The sequence below is a fragment of the Microtus ochrogaster genome, chromosome 24 (genome assembly GCF_000317375.1).
Source record: "Microtus ochrogaster isolate Prairie Vole_2 chromosome 24, MicOch1.0, whole genome shotgun sequence".
NCBI classification, from domain to species: domain Eukaryota; kingdom Metazoa; phylum Chordata; class Mammalia; order Rodentia; family Cricetidae; genus Microtus; species Microtus ochrogaster.
Genome location: NC_022024.1, coordinates 19254799 through 19279364, shown reverse-complemented (window position 1 = coordinate 19279364; position 24566 = coordinate 19254799).

The window sequence follows — 24566 nt, the reverse complement described above, 5'->3', positions numbered from 1 at the left end:
CAGTTTGGATGCTCACCTTACTAGACCTGGATGGAGGTGGGTGTTCCTTGGACTTCCCACAGGGCAAGGAACCCTGATTGCTCTTTGGGCTGATGAGGGAGGGGGACTTGATTGGGGGAGGGGGAGGGAAATGGGAGGTGGTGGCGGGGAGGAGGCAGAAATTGCTAATAAATAAAAAAAAAAGATTGGGTCATTTATGTATAAAGAAAGATTATTTCTCTTATTTCTGGAAGTTGGATGTCCATGTTAAATATGCATTTGGGTTTAGTATCTGATGAAGGTCTGTCTTCTCTGCTTCCAGTGTCCCACAGGTCTGCATTATATTAAGATAGGCATAAGAAATGTGACTTATTTCCTTCCAGGCTGTTTGTAGAAGTGATAATCCTTATAGCAGCCGGTATCCATTATTGATAAACTGAGCATCACTTATTAGCAGGACTGCTTATTGCTATACATCAATTTTCACAGTCAGATGCAACACCCAGGCTTTGTCACTTGTAAGTGCTGATTTAAGTCACAATGATTACTGGTTAGCCATAGGGGCTCCTCTTGCTTAAATTTCCTCTTAAAAGTTGAAATTCCATTCTGATTCTAGAAGTTCATTACAGGCATAGCAGAAGCCACCCCAGTCTAGTGCCTTAAATATATAGGGAGGGATTCACCTTTGACGTTTGATTTTCAAGTTTGAGGACACAACTCCTTCAGTTCCCAAGCTCTTTGCATATAATGATTTTCATAGAAGATGCTATCTTCTAGTCCTTTCAGTTTTGGTAAGCAAAAATTAATCACCAGGAAGTATTAAGGTCTCAAATACATGGTCAGAATATAATAAAAAGAAAATTATTTAGAATTTCATATATTGGCTTGAATACAACGTGAGGGGTAGATGGGAGAATTTAGAGTTATTATATTGTAAACTCCAGTGAGTTTGAAAATTAAAATATAGGGCTGTATCTCTACTATTTCAGAAATCTCTATTATTATTTATAGAGGAAAATATTTGTTCAAAACCACTAGGATTTGCTCAAGGCTACGTAGAAAACATCAAGTCTGTGTGGTTTGAGTGTTTAGGTATTTGTTCTTCCTGCCAAACAGGACTGCTTCACATAATTGAGCAACCATTAGCAAAGCAGAAGTAGAGAAATAGTATGTGTGCCTAAGGGAACTATATGTTCATATATATATATATACTGTAAAGTATTGCAAGGATTGAGATAGTGTTAGGACTTAAGAACAGAGAAATGTAGCGCTATAATACATTTTAGGCTTAATTCATGAGGAATGATAGAGAAGACAAAATGCTCAATGAAACGAGGGTGGAAAACATCTTTGGAAATAACAGGGGCTAAGATGAAAAGGTCAGAAAGGTGAACTCACGAAGTTGCTGCGAAACTACTACAGGAAATACAGATTTGAGAGCAAATCAGTGACACGGAACCCTTCCAAAGAACTAATTTGGATGCTAAAGTCAACGGACGACTTGTCTTTCTCTGTGTGTCAGGATGTACATGTGTGGTGTTTGCATGCATGTGTTCAGAGGTGTGTGTGCATGCCGAGTCATACTTGTGCATGTGATGGCCAAAGTTCGACAGTGAGTTTTTTTTTTGTTTTTTTTTTTGTTTTTTTGGTTTTTCGAGACAGGGTTTCTCTGTGGTTTTCTAGCCTGTCCTGGAACTAGCTCTTGTAGACCAGGCTGGTCTCGAACTCACAGAGATCCGCCTGCCTCTGCCTCCCGAGTGCTGGGATTAAAGGCGTGCGCCACCACCGCCCGGCTGACAGTGAGTTTTAAATGAAGACTTTTCTCTGTCTCACCTAGTCTCCAATGGACTGGTTTCTCTCTGCCTGCTGGTCCCCATAGCTGCTTACTATTGTTTGGCATATTATTGACAAGCTCTCATTTATAAATTAAGTCATTTCCACTAATCTGTGTATCGCTACAAGGCTGTGGCTTACTGGTGATGCCCTGGTATGTTACTCCTTCAGTGGCTACATGGCGTCTCCCTGACTCTGGCTTCTTTCTCTCTGTATTTTTGTTTAGATTTCCCTCCTGGCTCCATTCTGCCTGGCCACTGGCCGAAACAGCTTTGTTCATCATCTAAAGAGTGAGACATAAGAAGGAGATCTTACATCAGTGAGTGTCTTCCTCCACTGCTGTCCATCTTATTTTATGTGGAAGAGTCTCCGCCTACATCTGTAACTCCCTGCTTCAGCTAGACTGGTTGGCCACTGGACTCCTGGGATCTACCTGTCTTTGTCCTCCTCCGGTGTTTGGGCCAACAAATGGAACATCCAACCACACCAGACATTTTTATGAGCCCTGGAGATATAAGTGAAGTTCATGTGCTTGGTTAAGAAGCACCTTATCTTGAGTTATCAGCTCAGCCCCATGGAATATTGTCTTCTTTAGGTTGTGCACGTAATATGATAAACCAGGACATTACTTCTGTGATAGAGACTGTAGCAGATAATTGCTCCTGTCCTTTTTTTTTGATACAGAATATTTATTTTTACATTATAAAACTATAAGTTTTGTTTCTATAGGAGAGATCTCTAAGATGATCTCTTAGGTTTCAATATAGGTTTCAAATGAACACTAAAATTCTGCATAAGAATAGTGGCATTTTCAAGTAAACTCACCTACCCAGATAGAAAGAGCATCTAAATTATGCCATTCCACCAACACTATCACCTCTTTTGAGATGTTCACTAAGTCTTGGCTGAGAGAAGAAATATGTGCTCCATTTAGGGCTATGCACTCTACATACACTTATTCTCTGCACATTGAATAACTGTGAGTTTGATGTTCACTGCCTGCAAAGAGAAGCTTTTGTGATGAGGGTTGAGCACTGCACGTACCTATGTATATGAAGCTAAATATATGGAAGGCAGTTTTATAGTATGAACATTTAACAAAATGAAAGTAGCAGGTGCTGCAATACTACCCCTCAGTTATGGGATTTGTGCTTGGTTTATAATGTAAGGCATGAATTCCCTCCTGTGGAATAGGCTTTAAATCCAACGCAAAAGTCATTGGTTACACCCATGACATTCAAGCCACTATTCCACTGATGAGGTATTATTTTAGATTGCAGTGTTTGCATCTAGGTTACATTGTAGATGAAGTCTTTCCTCTTCCAACTGGTATAGAATCTTCCAGCACAATGACAGACAGCTAGTAAGAAAAAAAAAAAGACTTCTGGGTTAGAGATCAGCTTTATTTCTCTATGTTTTGTGACCTGAGTGTGTGCACTGTAAATATTTACAAGTGAATCTATAATTCTTTTGCATTTGTGACAATTTATACCACAGAAGAGAAGTTAGTCACAGGCAGATTATAACACCAAAGGTAACATCAAGCAAGGAGCTCCCCTGCAATGGATGGAGTAGTGATACAGGCTTTTCTAGCACAAAATGCAATTGAGTGACTTCAGGAAGGTGAATCTGATGGACCAGGTAGTTCAGAGCTTTATTTGGCCTCAATTGTATCTTTTGTGAGTTGATGGTAAAGTGTGAATCAGGGTTCCCGTGCTGAAATTGGTTGTCAGCCAAGCTAGGTTCTTATTTAGATTCTCTGTAAAAACAAACAAACAAGCAAAAAACCCAAACAATGACAACAAAACCTCCGATCAAGTTTATTGTGGTTTCAATTTTCTGTTTAAAGAACTGGGTGACCTGTTTCTTCACTAGTTCTGAATCTGAAGCTACTTCTGGCTGTTGTAGGAACTGTGACCTTGACAAGTGGACTTCCCTGCAGCAGAAATTCCTTCATATTGAAATCCTCCCTCTCAAATCTCCCCGCCCCCAGCTTTCCCATCTCCAGTGAACAGAAAGAAATTCTCTGCCTTTAATAGTTTCGAGCAATTAGGTCAGCCTTAATCTGTTTCTTTTAAGATTTGAGTTCTTAATTATTTCTGCAAAATGCCTTCCTGGCAGTAACTAAATTACCCCCTGTAGCAGAATGTCTTCTGTGGGTTTGGGTCAATATCTTAAAGTCTATTTTTGCTAGTTTACTCGAGCAAATCAAGCATTTTTAAATAAATAGAGCCTAGATTCCCATTTGGGAAAAGGGTGAACAAATGGAAAAATATGGGATGGCAAGAATAATTCAACTCTTCCATCCTACTCTTCCTTCTGAGGTGAAGGAGTGTTGTCACAAACCCAGACACAACTCTCTTTTAGAACAGTAGTTTCAACTACACAATGTAATTCATCCCTCCTAAATTAGATCTCCGATAAATTAATTCCCTATATTTTTCTCTTATACAATAGAGTCTGATAAATATGGTTCATTTACAAAATCACTTTAATGGGTTAGATAACAGGAAGGATACAGTTGTATTTAAGCCAAAGAAAGAAAGGACACCCAAGTTGGAAAGTGAAATGTTTATTTATTCCTGGTGGAGAGGCTATGATGGAGAGAGAAACTATTACTCCACAGTTTTAGTGTGAATAAATTTAGAAAACTTGTAGAATAGAAATTTAATAGCATTCTTATATATTAGTAGTACTTAAAGAACCTGGAAAAGCCAAGTAAATAAATCCCATTTATGCTAGATATTCCCTGAGCAAGTCTAGAAGTAATTGTAATGAACGTGATAAAAAGCTTTGCACACGGAAAACCACAAAACACGGATAAAGTGAATATAAGGATACCCCAATAAGTGTGAAGACAATTAGTGTTTATGGACTTGAATAACTGATATTCTTAAAAGACTTGTAAAACTTAGAGATCTGCAGATTCAGTGGTATCATAGTCACTATTCCAATCAACTTTTAAATAAAATAAAAAATATTCTAAAATTCATAAGACACTACAGAAGATGCTATCTGGATGAAGAAATCATGATCAAAAGAATAAAATGAGGGGGATGGAGAGATGGCTCAGTGGTTAAGAGGACCTGAGTTCAAGTCCTAGCACCAACATGGCAGCTCACAACTGTCTGTAACTCCAAGATCTGACATCCTCACAAGGACATACATGTAGCAAAATACCAATGCAAATAAAATAAAAATAAATTATAAAAACAAATACATAAATAAATCTTTAAAAAGAATAAAATGAGTAGCTATTGTATTTGGTTTCAAAATCTACTCGACAAAAACAAAATCATAAAAACAGTATGATGCAATTATAACAGCACAACATTTACCAATGAAACAGGGCAGGGAACTCAGAAATATATCTAAACTTTCATTGCCTATTGGGTTGTGCTAAATGAATATTGGTTACTTGACCTGGATAGCCCCTTATGGAGGAATGATATTAGAACTTAATCTCACATCATCTGCAAAAGTAAATTTCCATGTCCTAGTAAAAGTATTACTTATGGGGCCAGTGAGATGGCTTAGTTGATGGAGGTACTTGCCATAACACCTAATTGCTTGAATTCAGTCCCTGGACCCCATGAATGAAGGAGAGAACTGACTCCCATAAGTTGCCCTCTGATCATTCCACATGAAGTACACCCCACCTCAAGACGCATACACAAACACATACACACAAATAAATTTAAGATGGTATAAATACTTAAACATTAAATAGTTGGAAAAATAATAGTATAAAAAAAATCTATTAAGACATTGGCCATGGAGAATATTTTATGGGGTGTACTGGCCCCAAAAGAAAGCAGAAAAGCGAAAAATAGCTACATGGGATTATATCAAACTGAAACACTTCTGAAAGAAAGCAATTAAGAGTGTTAAGATAATTTACAGGATGCAAGGGATATTTTTAAACCATATATCTAAAAGGGGAATTTTTCTATGATTTAAAGTACATACCTTTAATCCAAACACAGAGAGGCAGAGACCCAGGACAGGTACCAAAGCTACACAGAGAAACCCTGTCTCGAACCTTCCCCAAAAGATATAGTAAATTACTGAAATACACAAGAAACTTAGGAGCAAGAAAGCAAAACATGTTTTAAGGTGAGCAGAGGGTTCAAAATGTATTCATCAGGAAAAGGCAAGTAAATGGACAAAAGAGGCATGGAAATAGATTTAACCTCAGCAATGACTAGGAAATGAAAACTTAAACCAAATGAACTATCACCTGTTAAAATGGCTATTACTATTTTTTTTAAAAAAATGAAAGATAGCAGTACTGGGATGAACACGGAGAAGGGATCCTTGTACACAATGAGAGGTGATGTAAATTAGCACAGACATTATGGAAAATACTATAGAAACTAAAAACTTAAAATCAAAGCTAGCATCTGTTCTAGACAACACACTTCTGAGGATGCAGCCAAGGAAGTGAATTGTCCGAAAGATGAACCTTCATTCGTGTTTGTTCAAAGCAGCATCATTGACAATAGCCAAGATGTGGAATCACCATAAATGCTCAGCAATAAATGACTGGCTAGAAAGTTGTAAATATATACAATCATAGTAGAATATTATTATCCCTTAAAAAGGAAAAAAATCCTGCCATTGGTGACAATGTGGATGAGCATTGAGAAACTTACGCTAAGTAAAATAAGCCAGGTAGAAAAAAAATTTATTATGTGATGATGTAGAATCTAAGCATGTTGAACTCATAGGAAGGTCAGATGCTGGTTAGCAGGGAGCCTACGGTGATTGGAAGGAGAGTCATTAGAGAGATGTAGGTCCAAAGGCATCAAGTTTTAATGATAAGAAAAACTATCAATTCTAGGTCATGATGACCCCGTTTCATAATAATGTCTTCTGTGCTTGAAATTTGCTAAGAGGATAGATGTAAGCATTCTCACTACTGAAAAGGATAAACATGTGAGGCCAAGCATATGCTAATTAACTTGATTTAGTCATTCCAAAATTCACACATGCATCAAAACATGGTGCTGTGTGTCACAAATATACATATTTTGAAAACGACCTCAATTTGGGCAGCGCTGGTGAGACTCTGAAAGGAGAGGCGACCGAGTCCCATTATTACCATCCAAGAGCTAAATACATAGATGCGTCTTCTTCACGAGTCTTACATTTGAAGGTGACAGACTACCAGATGGAGCGATGGATGATGTGTTCCTGACACAAATGAAGGAGCTGGCACAGAGGCAAAGTGAGGGGCTTTCTGGACATCTGCTGGACGTCTGTTGGCTAAAGTCACCGTATCCAGCATGTTATGGATTTGTCTTGCTGGTGACTTCATCTTCCCCACAGGCAGGGGACAAAAGCAGACACTGTTCTTCTGATTCTGACTGCTCTCCCAAAGAACTGGCATGACAGAAGACATGGACAGCCAGAGAGAAGCAAACAGTGCTGTTTTGAAGGTTCAAACTGCCACAATAGAAAGGCATGCTTGTGCATCTGACGACTGTGAAGTCTGCTGTGTAAGGAAAAATGCAGGCTAGTCCCATGATACAGTGCTCACAACTGAAGGGAGTTAAGTTTCTATTGATGCAACAACAAATTACTACATAAAGAGTGACTTAAATACACTCATTCATCAGCTCACTGGCTTAGGGATCAAAAATGTGGATAGCTGGATTTCTCTTCAGAAAGGCAAACCCAGAGATTTTGTTCAGGTTGACTAAATTTATCTACTTATGGTTGAGAGACTAGAATACACATTTCCCTTTTGGTTATCAGTGGGGTCAGTATAAACTCTCTTTTCCATGTCAAAGGGCAAAGATGGTCATGTGAACAAATTGGGGAAGCATTATGCGTACCACAGTATTCTCTCTCTCTCTCTTTCTCTCTCGTGTGTGTATGTGTGCTCTATGCTTATACATAGTTGTACATGCTTGTGTGTGTGCCCATATGTCCATATGTGTGTGTATGTGTGAAGACCAAAGATCAATGGTCAGTGTTAGGTTTCCCCTCTCTCTCTCTCTCTCCACCTTGCTTTTGGATAGGGGCTCTTATTGAACCTGGAGCTCATTGATATAGCAAGACCCATAAGGCAAAACTAGCTTACCAGTGACCTAATGTCTATGTCTCCTTAGTACTAGGACTACTGGAATGCATCTGGCATAGGCTCTTTAAGCGGGTGCTCAGGATCCAAATTCAGGCCTTTATCCTTGCATTGCAAGCATTTTATGAATGAGCCATCCCTACAACCCATGATGCTTTTCTTCATATGATTTAAACTATGCAAGAGGTCCAAGACAGGCTGAGGAGATACCCCACTTAGTAAAGGACGTGCTGTCCAAGTCCGAGGATGTGAGTTGATTCACAGAACTGATATACATAGCAGGATGCCGCATCCTGTATCTGTAACTCTTGTGGTGAAGGGAGGGGCAGAGACAGATGGACTCCCAGAGCTCATTGAGCAGCTACGCTGGCTTGTGAGTTTCAGGTTCATTGAGAAATCCTGTCTCAAAAACTCATGTGGAGAGAGACTGGGCATGACATTTGAGGACAAATTCTGGCCTGCACACATAGGTACTTATGCATGTGAACAGCTACACACACACGAGATAGAGGGAGGGGAAGGGAGAGGGAGAGGGAGAGGGAGGGAGGGGGAGAGGGAGGGAGAGGGAGAAGAAGGGAGGGGGAGAGGGAGAGGGAGAGAGAGAGAATGGAGAGAGAGAGAACTGAGAGAGAGCAAGAAATTCATAAGCAGATGAACAAAATTTAGCAAGTTTAAAGTTTAGAAGAAAGTATGTTTTTAAACAGAATTTAAGAACCATCAGGGAGGCTAGCACCTGGCATCAGTCATTTTTTTTTCTCAAAAATGTCAAGAGACTCTAAAAGTATTATTACGCCCATGCTTGTCATAAGAAAATGAGAATTTTAAACTGAAAGCTAAGAAAGGAAAGTTGATGGAAATCTCAGTGGCAAAGGAAATTTTGTCTAATAATAAGCAAGGGGTGTCTGGCCTGGGAAAACAACCCACCAAGAAATGGGATAGCTCATTGTTTCTGGTGCTGAGAAGAATAGACCTGCCCTAGCTGATCCTAGCTATAGCAGGGCTAGGAGGTAATGTATAAAGCAAGGAATCCCGTATGACCTCTGAGGAATCATGCTGAATATGAGACCTGCACAGAATATAAGGTGTTGACTTTATTGTAGTCCATTTAGCAGTTTTGACAATGACTTTGGCAAAGATGTCCAATAGGTTTCTTAAAACTATCTTGTTACTAATCAGGAGAGAGTTCAAAACAAACTGTGTTTTCCCAGATTTCAGGTAGGAGTGCTTATTCATCTCTACTAACTGTGAGAACTCATGAACATGTTATTGATCTGAATCTTCAAGTTCTCATGTTTTTGACAATGACTCTATTTCATTCTCACCCTTACCATGATAATTTATCTTTGTGTAAAATTCTCCGTTGTTATTTTCCTTAATACATGATTTCTCCATCTTTCATGTTTTTACTACTAATTAGACTTATGTCATCTGTCATCCTTTTATTCTATAAAATCTTTCTCTTCTAATTGATTGTTTCTCCTGACATGTGAATGTGCAGATTAAGCATTGTTTAATTTTTCCTAAATTGTGTGTGTGTGTGTGTGTGTATATGTATTTCTTGATGTCAGTATTTAATATTTAATTACAGGTGTATAATTATTTAAAACACATATGAAAACATTTAGTTAATAATTTCAGGGGCTGAAAGTCTCAAAAATAAAATTACCATGTTTGGTTATTCTCTCTGTCTCTCATTCACAATATTTGTGTAAACATGAATATTGATGTCTTTCACCAGAGTGTGGGAACCTTATGGAGGCTCAATTAAATTGATTCACATATGTCTGGTACCTGTTATTATTTTAATGTTATTAATGGTAGAAATTTATTCTCAATTATGTGGTGTTAGTGCTTTGGGAATTTTTAAGGGAGCTATTTATTAGTTATTATTTCAAGATTCGAGCCTAATTGTCTTCAACTCTACTAGAGATCCATAATCTAACGCTACTATAGAGCTACAGTGATGAAAACAGCCTGGTATTGCTATAAAAATTGACCAGAGGACGAATGGAATCGAATTGAAGACTTGGTTATCAATGCATAGACCTATGAACACCTGATTTTTAACAAAGACAAAACTGATCTTTGGGCAAAAAACTGCCCCTGCCTCAACCACTGACAAAATGCCCAGCGGCCAGATTGAACAAACAGCATACAAACAAAAAGACTGCCAAACCTTACCAAGACAGGGTAAGATGGTTTTTAAAATTTTCTGCATCTAAAAATGGTCTGTCAGTTATTCTAGGCCTTAGCCAAAGTTGGTTGTCCCATCATTACAAGTGAGATGTCAGATGATTGCCCAGGTAGCCAGCTATCTCTGTCATTTCTTGTACCTTTTGAAAGTTGCTTGATTGAACTTCTGGTTTACGCAAATAATATTACTTCCCTTTTCAGGTCTTTGATGGGGTTAAAGACTAAATAGTTGTAGTTTCTTTCCTCTCATGATTTAGCCAAGGCATTCTAATATAAGACTAGACTCGTTAGGAGAAGATAGCTATTAAAAAATTTAGCATATATTTTGTGCTTGGTGTTATTCATGCTAAGTGGAATTCTAATTTTTATACATGTTATTTGCTCTTATTATAGATAGTTTTGTATTAGGTTTAAACTCTTTTATTTAGACAAAAAGGGGATTGCTGTGGGAATTCTTTCAGCCAATATCCATTAAGTTGGGCATGGTTTCATGTACTGTAAATGCAGATATAAAAGTGTGTATGGGCCCCTTGGCTTCTGGATTTGGTTCTGGTTCCCTGTGCCTGCTGAGTACTGAAGATCACTCCTCTTTCTGTGAGTTTATTCCCTCACAAATAAACCTTTGTTATATTCCTTTTATGACTAGTGTAGAACTCTTTTGTACAGCAACACAGGGTACAGAAACACAAGATCAACCTTAGGTACCAAGTGTGTTTGAGTCCAGACTGTGTTATATGAAATAATAGCTCAGAAAGAACAAGAGTGCTATAATTGTGATTGTAGCTATATGAGTACTGCAAGGTTTTCAAGTTTCCAGGTGAAGATTATGAGCTCATTATTTAACAGTTTACACTGGATATAGTTAGATTTATTAAATGGTCAGTGACCTTATGTAACTCCAAACTCCTGTAGGTCTGACTTGCAGATTAATTCAATTGCACCAAATTACATATCTTCATGTAAGACAGTTGTCTTGTGCTTAGACATTTCAAAAATCATTGGGGGAAATACACATTTCAACCTATTACTTTTATCAACTATTTGATATGCTTTTTTAGAAGCATGTTTAAAGTGATGGAGAAAAAAAGGAAAAATAGGGAAGGTTATAGGTATAAGTCCAAGAGATGTTGAAAACATTAAAATTTAAGTTGCTTCTTAAAATATGAATGCAATTAAGTGGAGGAGGTTGTTTTTGCTGCAAACCAACACTGATTCTTCAGGGAACTATTTCCCAGACGAGTTTGATTTTAGAGATTTTTATCGTTCAGTATGAATGGACTGGAGCGAAAATACATTTTTTAAGGCATTGCAAAGTAGATGCCATTAGCTCATTCAACAAATATTTACTCAGCACTTCTTTTGCATCCGCCACTATTTTAGGTGCTCAAGGTGTAGAAGTTAATAAAGCAGATAAATTCCTTCCCATTGTGATGCTGCCATTTCGGTATAAAGGGGATCAAATAAACAAGTTAGATGCACAGTATCATAGTCACAATTGATGAAGAGCATGCATAAAGCAGAGAAGGGGAATAGGAGCTGGTGGGTGACTTAAGCTTAAAGATAAGAGAATGATATAAAGCAAGACAGGAAGAAGGGGGTAGCTGGGAGCAGATGTTTACAAACGTGCAGGATATGAGTACGAGAGCATCAGTAAATGCCACAGCCTAAATTCACACAGTGAGGTGGTTTTAGAGCTGTCTACTTGGGGTCTTGTTTCTGGGCATCTGTGTCTTTCTTTCAAACTGGCAGAGTTCTCTTTTCTCTGTTATGGGAATCATGAATAGTTAAAGGCAGATCCTTTAGAGTCAACAGCAGTGACCCTCGTATCCCAGGGTTACAGCCCTAAGCTTTGAGTGTTGGTGGACTAGTCCTCTGGCTCATAATGTCAACAGCTCTGTTAGCAACCGGTGACCGCTGATGGGCAGTGGTGACATGCTGGAGCTCCTTCAGTGGCTGTGGCACTATGATTCTTCTGCTGTTCTGACTTGTAGCTCTTCACGTCCCACAGTTTTGAAGTCTTCACAATCTGCTGCCAGAATTTCAGTCTCTTATCTTTCAGCACCTGTACAGTTCCTTGCATGCTCAGTTTTATTGAAATCTCTGCTCCTGGATATTTTCTTGAATTCTTTAATTGCTTTGTAGTTGTTGGGTATTACAGGACTAATGGTCCTAGGGATTGCTTGTTCTTACTTAGTGTTACCAGGTCAGCCTACTCTAAATGCAATATTAAAAAAAACTCAAGTGGACAATAAAAGTCTTCAGAAGAAGTCTTATTGGCACCTAAAGTGCAGTCCTGCAGAGGACAGAAAGGAGGTCTCCCAGACTGACCCAAGGGAAATGAGAAGGAGCGCTGCTTATAAAACCAGAAATAGGTGTGTAAGCCTGCTGTTAGCTAACCTTCTGTCTGCAAACATTTTTCTGTGTCACACCAGTGCTTGGGATACTGGGATAGCCTGTTTCTGCATTGTGACAGAGAGTCCCTTTCCTTATGACTTCCTTGTTAACATGTGCAGGAGAGGTAAGGAACATTTGGAATGATTGTAGTGGGGTTTCAGAAGTTGTCAAGCAAAAAATATTGTAGCCGCCTGGAAGCATTATGAGATGTCTTCAAGGGCCCCAAATGAGGCAGTTTCTCAAAGAAGAAACCTTGATTTCCACTGACCTGAGTGGAAAAGAAATAGGGACAGTTTATCAGCTGTCAATTAAGTGGATGAACATCCTTATCCTGGTAAAACGCTCATTTCAAGAAAAATTAAATATCGTGGATTTCTTCACACAAGCACCTAACACAGAATTAATGCTCTTCTTCAGCAAACTAACAAAGTTTTATGCACAGCAAATGTTCTTAGAGATGATTGTGTTCTCAAGAACAAAATCTTTCCCCCTTCTACAGCTTGCTAGGGACTCTATACAAAGTCTTTTTTTATTTTTATTTTTTTGTGGTTTTTCGAGATAGGGTTTCTCTGTGGTTTTGGAGCCTGTCCTGGAACTAGCTCTTGTAGACCAGGCTGGTCTTGAACTCACAGAGATCCGCCTGCCTCTGCCTCCCGAGTGCTGGGATTAAAGGAGTGCGCCACCACTGCCGGGCACAAAGTCTTTTTTTTAAAAAAAGTATTTGTTTCCTTTTATATGTTTAGATCCCCCCCCCCTCATTAATGTGGGTGCAGTCCCTGCAGAAGCCAGAGGAGGGCAACAGATCCCATGGAACTGTGGTTACATGAGGATTGTTGACCACCATGTGGATGATAGGAATTGGACCCAAGTCCCCTGGAAAAGAACCAGTGCTCTTAACTACCAAGCCCTCTCTCTAGATCCCAAAGTGTCTTTACTTACTATAAAAAGAATTGAAGGGCCATGGATAGAACTAGAAAAGTAGCTGCCTCTGCTGCCTCTTGGATAATATGGTTGGTTAAGCTTCATCTGAGATTATGGCATCTATCACCACATCTATGGGTAGCAAAAGAGAGAGAGAGAGATGTGAACATACAGAGGGAACAGTCTCAATATTTTGGCTGAGATGGGTACACCCATCCTATACCATCTTCTTCGGGTGGATTGAGGGTACTGGGGTTAACTTATCCTCAGGGTGCCATTACTGGGTAGGCAATTAAGGAAAGTTAGTCTTACCCATGGATGCTATAGATCAGCAACCAAAATGTGATTAAAGCATGATTATTTGATATTTTAAATATTTCAACAAGTGGCCTTCCCACAACAGAAGCTTTTTTTCCTTGGGTTCTTTTTTCTATAAAGTAGGGCCCAGACCACACCCTTGGGATGACTGACAAGAGTCTTGGAGCTCTGGTACCATCAGGAGATTTTATTCATAGGTCTTAAATTTGGGAAGAGCCTAAAACAAAGATATACAGAGAAGAGATAGGTTGATCTTGGTGCATGAATCTAGGCCTGTAAGTTACCGATGAACTGAGTTGACTTTAGTTCTGAAAGAACAAGGAAGAACTTTCAGGTGCCAGGTACCAGTATCTATCTCTTAGCTACACACAGCCAAGTTTAAAAATAGGTAAAAATTGGTTGATTTTACTGAAATAGTCGAAAAAAATGGTTATACCAAAGATGCACTGGTTGGGAGTTCCTGGGATTTCGCTCCACCCTCTGTGTAAAAGGCTCGAATTCTGACAAGGAAGATCTACAGTGAATAGATGGGATAATTTCTTTGTCATTTCCATTTCTTTTATCCACTCATAAAAGACTACTTTCGAAGACTCAGAGATTAAAGTAAGTGTAACTTAAATAAATCAAAACATGCAGAGATAGTCTTTCCTATTTTTCCTCAAATTATACACACTGTAAAGCAAAGAAAAATGTTGAATATTTATTGTGTTTGTAGGATTCTAATTCATATTAAAAATATGCTGGGGCTGTTTTTCATATTGTAGATTCTTTTTAAAAATCTTTGAGGATAAGATTGTTCTTTTATGCATACACATAATCCTCAGTCTCCAGCAAGTCTTTTCTTAAGATAACAGCCACTATTTGAGAAAAATATATAATTCTGTGGAACCTAAAAGTCAGTGGTATGTCTGAAGAGGTTTGGAATATTCAGAAAAAGATCAAAGGAAGCCTGCAGAATCTTATTTGAATGTGAGCTTTAAAATGATCAAAATATATACTCTGTGTTTAGTCATTAATTTTCTTATTTGGATTTAATAATGCCATTTTAATATAAAGGTACATGACTGGAATCTAAGAAGCCCACGGTTGTTCTTTACCTTCCTTGTACATTGGTAGGGGGAAAGCTGTCAGAAAGTCAGTTCACTATTGCCCCAGCTTCCCAGTGGCACAACTATGGTTTTAACATGTGCCTTAAAGTTCAGGTGTTATAAATTAAAGCACAATATAAGAACATTGGCTGGTGAGAGCTTTAAGGAAGGTTCATGCCATACTATTTCTGTATACTGCCTGAATTAATGGTGCTGTAGGTTGGTTTCCTAAGACTTCAGATACAGATAAACGTGTGTCAATCTCTTCCTCCTTCTACCATGGGGTGATATCGTATGAAGGCCTTGCCAGATGGTGATGGATTTAATAAAATCCAGTAAGATGAGCCCAAACAACTATTAGCGTACACATTATCCATGTATTCTGTTGTAGCAGCAGAACATAGATAAAGACAGGTGGCAGCTCCAATGTGGCAAAACTCCTTTCTGCTGAGTTCACTTTATAGCGGAGGACAAAATTTTCTCTACTGGATTTCCGTGATTCATTTTGAAAATTAGCATGATAATTGTGTAGTAGCTTTTAGAGCAGCTACTTTCTTTTATTCTGTGGAGGAAAAGGATGAAGAAATAGATGTTTGGTATCATGAAGGATGTGTAGCTTCCTCAATTACTGACAATAAACAAATACACCATACAAATTTCAAAATCATCACTTAAACAGTAAAGTTCTAAAAAGTAAGAGAAGTCTCTAAATATTTCTTTAGTTAAAATGCCGGCATAGTGTCAATGCCCCTTATCTTTTGGGTTGTTTTGATGTGAACCAATTTTAGGTTTCATTACACTTGAATGATGGCATCATTTTGGCATATGAATTTTTGACTGACTCTCACTATTACATTTGTAAAATAAAATATTTATTGAATTATCTGGAAAGGTACATCATGTCTTTTTTTAAATTTTTTTTAAAAGATTTATTTATTTATTATGTACACAGTGTTTGGCCTCCATGTATGCCCGCATGCCAGAAGAGGGCACCAGATCTCATTACAGATGGTTGTGAGCCACCATGTGGTTGCTGGGAATTGAACTCAGGACCTCTGGAAGAGCAGTTGGTGCTCTTAACCTCTGAGCCATCTCTCCAGCCCCAGTACATCATGTCTTAAAGTTATGAGAGGATTTTTGTTTGTTTTCATATCGGGGCTACTTTTTTTCTTATGGAAGGTAAAATAGAACGGTTGGAAGGCCCATTTTCTAAACAGCTTCCCCTATGAATCAATCTGTAGTATATGCTCCTAGTTATATCTTGAAGCTCTAATCCCATGTATTGTCTTTAATGCACTTGCGTTCATTGGAACTTATAAAAAGATATGTACGTATAATGTAGGTATCTTCACATATGTGGGTTCAGCTCCATAAAACGGCAATAAAAATATTATCAAAATGGAATGAGTCAAGGATTTTCATGCTTTGCATAAAAGGTATGTTTATAATTTTCTCTTTTATTGATTTGTTCATTATTTTTCATTTTATGGAAAATAGAAATTTTCTTAGATAATATATCTTGATTGCTGTTTCCCCTCCCTCTGTTCCTCCCAGTTCCTGCCCAATTCCCCTCCTATCTGGATCTATTCCCTTTTTGTCTCTCATTAGAAACAAACAGGTTTCTAAGGGATAATTAAAATATAACATTATATGCTAACTATGATAAAACAAAAGCAACACATCAGAATAAGGCAAAAACAAACAGAAGAGAGAGCCTGAAAAAGGCACATGAAACAGGTGTGAATCCAGAGTCAAGCTTGTTCGCACACTCAAGAATCGCATAAAACACTAAACTAGAAGTCAAAATATAAAGCCATAGGCTAAAAACAGAGAAGAAAAAATACACAAACAAAACAAAATTAAAAAAGTAAAAATAAGAAAAATTAAAATAACAACAACAAAAAGAACAGCAAAAAACCCAACAGCCTGGTAATACAATTCTGAGGCCTCCAAAGGACCCTCCGAAGATACCATTGAGTTCATTGTTGTGGGCCATCTACCACTGGGCCTGCAGCCTACCTTGAAGAAGGAGTAGCTTGTTTCCCAGTGAGACTCTTTGGAGAAAACTAAAATTTCATTTGTAGGTGTTTACCGATTGGAGATAACATCTGGGTTAGGGATGAGGGCGTGTATCCACTTCTTTTAGCTTTAGGGCAAACATCCATAATCCATCTTTTGGGAATGTCTGCGTAGTTTTCTTGGCTACTTCTTGCTGATTGGAGGTGCTGATAATCTTATGGCGACCCAAAGAAAACTGAGGATTATGATCAAGTCCTGACAGGAGTATTCTATAAGGCTGGATCATCTCAGTCAGCAGTCCTGAGGGTGTTCTGGATGTAGAACTCAGAAGCTGCAACAGTCCCTGGAGTGTGGGCCCTTTGGAGTCATCCTTAAGTACTGAGTCAGCTTCTCCCAAGTCCTTCTTCACCTTGAGGTGTTGTCCTACTTGTCTGACTCACAAATACTCTTAATAGCATCTGGAATGATGAATTTTCCCTAGAGCATCTTCAAGATACTTTCCTTATGCCCACTAAAAGAATCATTATGTCAGATATAGCCATATAAAATGTATTTCTTGAATAACAGTACTGGAAATCAAAAATTATTTCTTGATCCATGAGCAATGGAAGGGGAAAGATAGTAATAGGCATCAAGCCATCTCCATCCGAATTTTTTTTTGAGTGACATTGACAATGCAGTAATAGTTTGAAAAGGATCTATTTCTCCCCTGTGCAACAGGTCTTAATAATGTGCTTAGATATTTGGTTAAAAAAAAAACTAAACATGTTTTAAACAGATGTTCTGTCACTCAGTCTTCACGATTCCTTTTGTGTTCACAGAATGTATAGCTGTAGGGTAATTTTAAAGGACTCCAGAGCTTTCAGAATGGGAAATAAGTATTAGCTTCACCATACAGTCAGCTCCATCAGTCTCTAACATAAATCACCCTATTCTCTACTCCCCAATGTCAAGCTTTTTGTCTTTTCTACAAAAATAAATCTGAGATATCATGTTTTTTTTTTTCCAATAGGAGGCTGTTGCATTTGAGAGTAACATTTTTAAAAATATGTCCATCTTCATCACTTGTCTTGGCTAGGAAGCTTGCTGTGGTTTCTGCCTTAATATCTTGCACTTTTATGGCATTCAAATGGCTTTATTTTCAAGCCCCATGCAATAACCACTCCTGGTCTCTTGCAATTTCTTTACTTCTCTCACCTTCATAGACCTAAGAAAAATGCAGACTTGATTTGCATTTGGCTATGGTTTGAGTGAATAGCATTTCTGGAGCACTAACTCCAAATCAGAGACAGTAGAGCACAATTTTCTTACTGTTTTTGTACTCACGAGGAAATCCCCAAATTCATTTCTTTTGTAGCCATACCTTGGCTATCCATGGTGCAGTAGGCATAGGTCTTTGCCTTTCTTGACTTTGGCTTGCTTTTTTTTTTTTTATAAAAATAAATCAACTAAGTTTAGTCATGTAATACTGTGCATGTTGATGAAAGGAGATATGCCTATGTATATTACAGAAAGAGGAAGTAGAGCAGGGATTTCACCCTCAGATCCTGCTGCTACACTTCTTTGTTTTATATTTTGTAGGCGGGGATGATGATCATAACAGTAATAGAAACCAGGACTTTAGGTTTTATCCTCCTGGATTAATTCTGTAGATCCAAACTAGCACATGTTCTTCACCTTTGGATATAGATGCTGCTAAAGACACATAAATGCTTGAAAATAAAATCTTGAGTGAATAGCAGAAAAGGTGGTGTTTGTTTAAAGGAAGTTCGTGAGTGGAAATGAAGAACGAAGCAAGACTCCGTGTTCTATATGACTTACAGACTTCTGGATTACATTATTTCTAGGGAATTTTCACCATTAGTTTTGAGGTATTCATCAGGGAAGTAGCAAGATAAATGCAGCTGTGGTGATCGAGTTTGGTTCTGGCATCTACTGTGGTTTCATTTAGAAGGATGTAAACAGTAAGATTGCTTTCACACACTTGGTATTGGCATGTGCCATAAGCATAGAATATTTTACTCCTGTTATACCCACTCAATGATGTCTCTGCTGAACAGGTACCTGCTAATGTCTCTTCCCTTTATTTAGATTTTAGTCCTATTATTATAAGAAGCTGCAGAGCTATATCTTAAAATTCAGCTGCTCTTAATATTAATTATTTTTCCTTTTTGTCTCAGACACACTAATTTTGATATTTAATGCAATCTAATCTTGGTTGCATTGGTCCATGGCTCATTTTTAGACATAATCTCTTTTGGGTCAAATTTATCATCAAGTATTTGCTCATCCAGTTATTTTCTACATCTTGATCCCTGTGTTAGTTTTCTAGGTTTCTCATCACCAAGCACTAATGACAATAGTACAGAAAAGAGTACATTAGTAGAGAAAAGAAGTCTGAGTAGCCATCTATAGTTTCCTCCTGGCTTAAATTTTCCATAAAGATCCTGTCTTGAATATATTCATATTCTTAGGTACTGATTAAGACTTCATATTAACTTAAGGGTGAAGTGTTTCAGCCTATAATATTTGTTACTTTTCTAAATGATATTTATTATCAAAACATTATTATTATGTGCTCTGTAGTTCATACTCATTTTGCTAAAGACCAGAACTCTGTCTCCACTCATAAAATTCTGCATCTTGTGACTTAGATTGTGATATTTACTACCACATTCTCTGTGCAAGATTGATTCCAATGCAAGATTGATATCCAGCCATTCCTGTTCCTAGAGTCAAAGACTTGAGATGGCAAGATACGCAAAGCAGAATTTTATTTAACAGTTTGTCAGACTGCGAGGCAAGACCAGGGTGTCAGTAGGTTTAAGATTTGCTGAGAGTCCAGTCTGTTGTAATGATAGCACCTTGCATTCTCACAGAACAAGAATGTGTGTTGTGCTTTTACTTGGTAGAATTATAAAATAGGGGCTTGGTAATCATATGTAGCTTTTTTTTTTTCTTTCTAAGAGTTCTAACCTTATTCATCAGGATAAAGCCTTCCGGATCTCATTCCTCAAAGCTCTTACCTGTTAACGGATGCCCTGAGAATTTCCGCCTGAATTAGAGGGACAATAAAAAATTCCAACCCTATTTCTTTCTACTGGCTGTAAAGCTGGACTCCAGAAATACAGAGTGTTGGTCTTCATTCTGGCTCTCCCTTAATAGCTTATTTGATCTTCAAAAATTAAAACCAACTTTGTACTTGTGCATCTGGGAATAAAAGAATTGCCCACAGAATTGCTGATGCCAATAAGAGGAGTCATCCCAAGGAAAAGAGTGTTTTGTAATGTCTGTGGTCAGTAGAGCGAGGCACGGAAATTATGTATCGTACAGTAAGGCAAGCTTCTATGAAATATGATTGACAGTAAGCAAACATCTTTCCCACTCTTACTTTGTTATTTCATTAACTTCACGCTCCAAAGACAAGATTCTTTATTTTTAAATGCATTCATGTTATTTTAGTGGAATTACACTGAGTTCTTTATAATTTATCTCATCACTATTTAATCTTTCCTGCCGCTGGGCTTCCTGTGTTTGTTTCTATGCTTGCCATTGAGGACATCTGTGATTCCTGCCTATGTTGGGATCACCTACCTGAATGACCACATAGCTGTTACTCTTTGAATTCTATCCCAACCCAACTGTGCTTCTAACTGCTGCTTGTAATAGCTTTGCCCTGCTTCACTGGATATGCCTAATTTGTTTACTTGTTTCGTTTTCTAAGTGTCTACATCTCATACCTGAAATAAGGCATGAAGCTTTAAGATTTACCTTCTGGTGCCAAGAGTCTTAGATCATCACCCTTGTTCATTAGAGTGATATAACTAGTAACTTGTTACTCAGTAAAACATGTCTTAACAGGCTGTACTGTCTTTCATTGACTGATCCAAAAGGATGTGTGAATAAATCCTCACTATAATTTACATAGATTATATCTGTGTTTGTAACAAATGCAAAAACGTTTTAAATATTATAGTTAAACCTACTTTCTCTGGTGAGAAATATTCATTGATGGTGAGAATATCAACTCCATTATTTATTAGGTCTTTGGTATCTACTTCATTTTCTTGTATATGTGTTTAGTACGTTTAGATGTGTTATGGGGGTGTTGAGTAAAATGATTTGCTAAAACAATTATATATGTCAAGTACTGTACAAACACTATTTTACTTAATATCATGCATTATTATTATTCCAGTTTGCAAAGATACTATGATCAACTAGAGCAGCCCCTTCCATTCTTCCTAGATTTCTTTTAATTTTTAAATTTCTTTATTTAGAATTTCATGTTTGAGTACTTTCTATATCTCTGTCATTTTCTTAAAAGTATCTTTAAATATTTGGGTGTTCAGATCTTTTTATAATTTTATTGACAGGAAGAATGTGTTGTGTTTGAAACATCTCTACAAACCAGATCTTTTATAAATTATCTTTGTATCTTATTCTTTAATAATTTTATACATATATAATGTGTAAATGTATCTTGATCATACCCATTCCCGACTCCCCTCTCCCTCAGATCTCCAGAAACAGGTGTTGTTGTTGTTGTTGTTTCTAATTTTATGTCCTCTTTTATCTTCTTAATTACGTACATACTCCAGTCAATGCAGCCTGCAGAAGCCACCAGGGGCCACACTTCTGGAATATGTCACCTTTTCCCCTAACAGCCATCAATTGTCAATAGTTTCTCACCTAGATGGGGTCTCATAATCCATCCCTCATCATTGGTGGGATTAGTGACTGGAATGGTTCTGTTCAGTCTTATGAAGGTAACCAGTGCTGTTGTTAGTTCAAGAGTTGCTGCAGCCATGTCGTGTTCAGAAGACAGCATTCTGCAGCACTCTTTCTGGTTCTCTGCATCTTGTGTTCATTTTACCTGAAAGCTACAGAGAAACCCTGTCTCAAAAACAACAACAGCAACAAAAATATTATTAAAACTAGGCTTAAACACACACACACACACACACACACACACACACACACACACACACACACACACACACAATACTGGTAGATGTTGACACTGACTCTCTAAATTTTGTCTCTTTATAGAAATATTCCTGTGCTTAGGATTCTTATTTCTACTTCACTTCCTGTCCCTTGACCTCCTTTTTCCTCTACTCCTTTCTACAGTGAAATCCTGATTTATTCTGTAGTAAATTTTTGCTGTCTTTTGTTTATCTCATTACTGAATAACCCAGATTCAGCTTCCTTTTTAACAAGGTTTTATCCTTCTAGCAAATTTGGAAACAGGGCATGTTGTCTCACATCTGCTGCTGAATCAGTTGCATACTGCAGCTGCTGATATTGGTGCCTGACTGTCTTCCAGGGCTGGATCATATGGGCACAGCCCTCTGCAAGAAATGCTTTTTTTCTGTGTGCACATTAGAATGTATGTGTAGGAGTAATATTTATTCATTTTGATCTTGTTCTCATCTCTCTTTCTCTATCTCATTATCTGACCTTGATATATTTCATTTGGGTACATACATTTTATTAACTAAATTTGGGTATATTTAATTTGTATTCTACTCTATATCCATACATCAACACATGTATTATTTAGTATAATTTTATATTATTTATTAGAGAGCACACAGATGGTTGATCATACACTCCTAATATTTTTCTCTTCTTTCCTCCTAACCTTTGCCTGAGAAAAAAACACATTAGGATTTAACAGCTATGGAACAAAATTTCTATCTATAAAGGAAATGGGTCTTCTGCTAATTAATATTACGTTAATATCAAATGTTCTATCAAATTTTACACAATTGTTATAGAATCACACAACATCCATTTACCTTTACCTCTCTAGATCTGGGATTGAAGTTGTATAACACGACAACCGGCTATAAGTATTAGTTTCAAGCTCCCAGTCAAGTAATATTGTCTTGTAGAATTTTATTTACTATATTGGAATGGTTCAGATTGTTATTAAAGTTATTAAAAGTTATTAAATAATATATAGAGAAAAGCATGAATATTTAAATCCTTCAGTCATATCCTTAAAGAATTTGTCAGCTGAAAATTGCCTTTAAAATGATTTCCCAAAATTACTTTCATTTTTTCATGCCAGAATCATTAGTAATAAATGATAGTATAAAAGAATCTCAGAGACAAGGCTGAAAAAGTGGCAGTCCATGGCATGATTGCAGTGGTTTTCATTACACCAGTCTCCAGCATTGAAACCTTTGTAGAATCTAGATAAATATATATTTTTTTAAATTATTTAAAAAAAATTATTATTATTTATTTTGTTTTCTTTTAGACAGGATTTCTCTGTGTAACAGCCCTCGCTCCCTTGGAACTAGCTTATTATTTTCTTATTTATTATTTTGGTATTTTTGAAACAGGGAACTCACTCTGTAGACCAGGCTGTCCTCAAACTCAATGAGATCCACTTGCATTAAAGGTGTGTACTACCATAGCCCAGCTATTGTGTGGGAGATCCTTCTGTCTATGTGTTGCTTTTATTGGTTAATGAATAAAGAAACTGCCTTTGTCTGTTGATAGGGCAGAACTTAGATAGGCAGCGAAAACTAAATGGCATGCTGGAAAAAAGGAGGCAGAGTCAGGGAAATGCCATGGAGCTGCCACCAGAGATAGACATACTGAAACTTGGCTGGTAGGCCACGACCTCATGGTGATGCACAAATTAATGGAAGAGTTAGCCAATAAGAAGCTAGATCTTATGGGACAAACGGTGATTTAATTAATACAGTTTCTGTGTGGTTATTTTGGGTCTAAGATAGCTGGACGACCTGGAAGAACAAGCGGCCTTTCTGCAACATGTTTATTTTTATTTTATGTGTGTGGGTGTTTTGCTATGGGTGTCAGATTCCCTGGAACTGGAGTCACAGATAGTTGTGAACTGCCATGTGGGTGCTGGGAATTGAACCCTGGACTTCTGGTGCTCTTAACCACTGAGCCATCTCTGTTTCTCCTTGTTTTTATTTTTATGCCTTTGCTTTATCAGTAGCCTTACTAAAGACAAGGGCTGGAAAATGAGCTGACAGACTTTGCACTCTTTGGATTGGCCTGAGTTAACTTTTCTAGATAAATATATTCTAACAAAGGAAGAGGTTATGTTGTTGTTATGACTGTTGACCTTAAAAATATCCTATTTCTTTTTTGAATTATAGTTAATCAGAAATACAAATTTCTACTTTGGCAAAACACTTTGTTTCTCTTGAATATGCTCCTTTGAAAATTATGTATAGATTTATATATTTTTGCTTTTTTTAATCATCCTATGACCTTGTCAATGTTAACATGAATATCTAGTGTATCATAGTATTTTATCTTGGCCTTTTTTTTTTAAGAAGTAGCATAATTATGGTGTGGGATGTCCTTCTGTCCATGTGCAGCTTTCATTGGTTAATGAATAAAGAAACTGTCCTGGCCTGTTGATAGGGCAGAACTTAGGTAGGCGTGGAAGATAGAACTGAATTCTGGGAGGAAGAAAGCAGAGTCAGGGAGATGCCATGGATCCGCCACCAGACTAAGACATGCTGCTGAAATTTAGCTGATAAGCCACTGCCACACGGTGACACACAGATTAATAGAAATGGGTTAAACTTCCAGGTTCTGGCTATTACGAACAATGCTGCTATGAACATAGTTGAGCATGGGATAAAACCGGACTTGCTGAACATAGCGGACAATGAGGACTACTGAAAACTCAAGAACAATGGCAATGGGTTTTTGATCCTACTGCACGTGCTGGCTTTGGG